This window comes from Gastrolobium bilobum, unplaced genomic scaffold (assembly GCF_033153095.1).
Source record: "Gastrolobium bilobum isolate Gb01-03AN ecotype WA unplaced genomic scaffold, APGP_CSIRO_Gbil_v1 utg30064, whole genome shotgun sequence".
In the NCBI taxonomy this organism is placed as follows: Eukaryota; Viridiplantae; Streptophyta; class Magnoliopsida; order Fabales; family Fabaceae; genus Gastrolobium; species Gastrolobium bilobum.
Window position 1 is genome coordinate 2,264 of NW_026899026.1, and position 4,748 is coordinate 7,011.

Below are 4,748 nucleotides of genomic sequence, written 5' to 3' on the forward strand. Positions count from 1 at the left end.
CTAGCATCTGATCCAAGAAAGGAAGTGGAAAATGATCCTTCCTGGTTGCCTTATTCAGCCTCCGGTAATCAATGCACATTCTCCAGCCAGTGATTGTCCTTGTGGGAATCAACTCATTATTCTCATTTTTCACCACAGTCATCCCCCCTTTCTTAGGCACGGTCTACACAGGACTCACCCAAGCACTGTCTGAAATGGGGTAAATCATACCAGCATCAAACAACTTCACCACCTCTTTCCTCACTACTTCCTTCATAGTGGGGTTGAGTCTCCTCTGTGGTTGTCTTACTGGTTTGACCTCTTCCTCCATCAATATTTTGTGGGTGCAAAAGGAAGGATTAATACCCTTAAGATCTGAAAACTGCCATCCAATAGCCATTTTATTCTTCTTGAGTACCTTAATCAACTTCCCTTCTTCCTCATCAGACAACATTGCATTAATGATTGCTGGATATGTTTGATCATCCCCAAGGAACACATACTTCAAATGTGAAGGTAATTCTTTAAGTTCTACCTTAGGTGCTCCTTTTGGAATGGCATCAATTTTCTTCTCAAGCTCTTCCACTTCTGGCTCTTCTTGGTAATCTTCCTTACCTGTCTCTTCTTCTGATCTTTTTTCCTCAACTGGAAATTCTTCTTCTTTATTCACTTCTTCCACAACCTCCTGTATCACATCCAATCTAAAACAATCCTCTACATCAACAGGGTGCTTGATGGTTTCAAATACATCAATTGTGACTGTTTCCTCATCCACCCTTAGCAACAACTTTCCTTGTTCAACATCTATCAAAGATCTTGTTGTTGCTAAAAAGGGTCTTCCTAACAATAGAGGACTTTCTGTATCCTCTTCCTCCATGTCAAGAATCACAAAATCCACTGGAAAAATAAACTTGTCTACCTTGACCAAGACATCTTCAACCACACCTTCAGGCCTCTTGATAGATCTATCTGCAAGATGCAGAATAAGATTGGTCTCCTTCAAAGTGTTGATTCCCAAAGCTCTACATACTGTCAACGGCATCAAGTTTATATTGGCTCCCAAATCGCACAATGTCTTTCCCACCTCCACATCTCCTATAGCAATAAAGATACTGAAGCTTCCAGGATCTTTCATTTTTGTTGGAAGCTTCTTTTGGATTAGGGCACTACACTCTGCTGTTAGGGCCACTGTCTCACCATCAGTTAATTTCCTCTTCTTAGTAAGAAGATCCTTCATGAACTTTGCATAGTGAGGCATATTTTCCAGTGCTTCAGAAAATGGTATGTTAATTTGTAATTTTTTGAAGATATCCAGAAATCTTGCATAGTGCTGTTTCTGAATCTCTTGCTTCAACCTCTGAGGGTAGGGAACTTTAGCATAGGGAGATAAAATAACTGGCTGTTCTTTATTGTCAGCCATCTTCTTCTTTTCCCACTTCATCATCTTTTGTGGGGAAGCATTTTTACCAACTTCTACCTCTCCTTCATTCTTATTGTCCTTCCCTTCCTCTTCTTTATCAATTCCAACTATAACATCTCAACAACTACTTCCTTCTCACTTTTCTCATTTCTCATCTTCTCTACTTCATCATCAGAGACTACATCTTCAACCACAACCTCTTCTTCATTCTTTTTATTTTCCACATTCTTTTCACTGGTTGAAGTACCAACCCACTTCTTGTCATAATTGCTTTACGGTGCTCCTTAGGATTCACTAGTGTATCACTTGGAAATTTCCCTTGTGGTCTCTCTGATATCTGTCTTGATAATTGACCAATCTGGGTCTCCAAATTTCTGATTGATGCTTCCTGATTTCTGAAAGAAGTTCTGGTCTCCTGCATGAATGCAGTTGTCTCTTCCCTGAATGAATTAGAACCCTGAATATAATCCTGAGTTGTCTTAGATAACTGAGCAAACGCTTTCTCCCATGCAGCAGGATCACTTGACTGCTCCTTCATATGTGGTGGTGGAGGATGTAATGGTGGATTCAATTGATGGTTGGAACTATAGCTGAATCCTGGGTGTTGATTCTTGTTCTTCCATGGTGGCATATAAACATTCCTTCCCTGATTGTTGTAGTTCCTTTGATTATTCTGATCATACCACACTCCATTCACCTCTACTTGTTCTGGTGATCCCCCATAATCACACTCCTCTGTCACGTGGCCTTTGCCACAGATAGCACATACACTTTTGGTTTCCACAGAGGCTACCTTTTGTGAAGAGAGTTGCTAAATAAGGGTATCTAATTGTTGCTGCTGTTGTCTCTGTGTCTGCATCAGTTGATCATTCCTTGCCAACAGAGCATCATACTCATCCAACCTGATGACTCCTGTCCTTCTGTCAGCCACTGGGGCATTATCAAATTCTTGAGATGCTAATGACTCAAAGATATCCAAGGCTTCTTGAGGGGTCTTGGTAGTCAATGATCCACCAGCAGTGGCATGCACCAAGGTTCTAGTGTTAGTGGTCATTCCTTGCAGGAAGATTGCTGCTTGTTGCCATGCCTCAATTCCGTGCTGTGGACATTTCCTCAACAAAGTCTTGAATCTCTCCCAAGCCTCATAAATGGATTCCGACTCTTTCTGCTTAAAGCTTGTAATCTCATCCTTCAACTTGGCCCTCTTGGATGCTGAGAAAAACCTCTGCAAGAACTTGGTTTGCAGATCATCCCAAGTTGTTATACTTCCTTGTGGCAATGATTGCAGCCATCTCCTTGCATCATCCGTCAGTGAATGAGTGAATAGTCTCAACAGAATTGCATCTCTTGTGACACCATTTATCTTCACAGTATCACTCAACAATAGAAAGTTCTCTATGTGCAAGTAAGGGTCCTCTGCACTGGTTCCAGCAAACTGATCCTTCTGCACCAAATGTATCAAAGCAGGCTTCAATTCCAAGTTGTTGGGCTCCACTGTTGGGCGCACAACACTCCCAATTGGAGGAATCACTGCAGGAGTCATGTACTCTCCCAGTGTCCTCTGTGGTGGTGGTGGTGGTCTGTGATTCTCTGTCATTATCTCTTCCTGATTAACCGTACTTGATTCACCAATTTCTTGCAACTGTCTCCTTTGCCTGGCTGCCCTTTTGTGCTTCCTCAATGTCCTTTCTAATTCTGGATCATACAACAACAAATTCGGATCAAGTGTACCTCGCATATACCAGAATCAAAATTGACCAGAAACTTAACATAAACTAAAATACCGAAAATAAAAGGATTCAATCTCAGAATTCTATAGTATCAGTTAGTGTTGAAAAACAAATTCCCCGGCAACGGCGCCAAAAACTTGTTGAACATTTAGCAAGTTGTAACACCCTCTCTTGTAGGCCTCCAAGAGAGTTGTTTGCTAAGCGGAATTAGAGTTCTTTAATAGTATTTTAGAGACTGAAAAAAAATTTCGCTTTTACATTGCCAATTAAAACTAAAGAGGGGATCTGGTTAATTACAAAAATCAGAGTACACAAAATTTCTTAAACTTATTAAAAATATAAATTTCCTGATGGACCTTGCTGTCTTTAAAAATTCGTATAAAATCCAGTTCAACGATTCAAAAATATATTCTTTGTAATCTGGAAACTAGACATCTGGGGCTTCACGTTCATATGAAATAATAGTGATTTGGAGTTCGTTTCCCCCTCGAAACATAACTCGCAAAATAAGAGAGAAAATAGTGGAAATATCCCAAATGTCCTGGCTGGTAAAATTCATGACAAATCGATCTTTCAGAATTTCTTTGCAAGGTTTATATATAATGAAACTAGACACCTTGGGCTACACGTGCATATAAATTATAAGAAAATCGGAGGTCCGTAGCCCCAGTACGACAACTTACAAAGTGCTCGCAAAGACTTTTCAAAACTCAGCATTAAGATAACGTGTCAAAATCCTTTTCGCAAACGTTTCAACATATGTTTCCAAAATACTTGCTGGTCATAAAATCGTAATGCAATAATAAAATCATAGTTCACAGTAATACAAGCTTCTCAATTTCATACAGTCATCCATAAAATATCACATCAATAGCAGCATGCCCAAACAGTAGAAGCCAACAGAAAATATCCAAGTCCTCAAAAGCTTTTACGTCCTCCTGCCATTTTGTAAAAGTAGCAGCCCCAAAGGGGTGAGAGAAAATCCCAGTAGTGTGGCAACAAAACCATAATGCAACAATATTAACTAGGCACAAAATCATAAATAGTCACTTCAAACATTTAATCCTTTTCATCATATATCATAACGCGTATATAACGCCATTTTTCCTTTACGCTCATAGCACCGTCGTGCGCGTAGCATCACAGTGGGTATTCCTAATGGCTCCCATGAAGGTGAATCCCACTGTGGAACCTATGCGGACTGAAGCCAAGTGTCCCCTCTCCTGGTACCAGGCATGCCTATATGATGCATGCTCAGTCACATGTCCTCAATACAAATATATATATATTCAAGATGTCATGAATCAAGTATACATGCCATGTTATGCAATCGCACCCAACAGAAAAATGTATTATGATGTAAAATGCATGCATGTATCATATCATCCTTTCATATTCTTACCATTGGCTCATCATCATCATAACATACATAGAAAAAATGTGAGCAACACATCACAATTCCATACACTAGCCAATAGTCACATTAGGTAATACCGCCTACACATACCTTGGTGCTTTTAAGTACTAACCAAACAGCAGTGTATAGGCCCAACGTTTCAAGAATATTGCGCACCTAAACATAAGTATACAAGTCAGAATCCTATTCTAAGGGAACTTCC

General features: G+C 39.9%; 1 non-coding gene across 1 annotated transcript; it reads left to right on the forward strand.

Annotated features, from left to right (window-relative positions):
- The first annotated feature begins 2,490 nt into the window (after nucleotides 1-2,490).
- LOC133286353 (small nucleolar RNA R71) lies at nucleotides 2,491-2,597 on the forward strand. Its single transcript, XR_009748114.1, has one exon. It is a non-coding gene; the product is annotated as a small nucleolar RNA R71 (small nucleolar RNA).
- The last annotated feature ends 2,151 nt before the right edge of the window (nucleotides 2,598-4,748 follow it).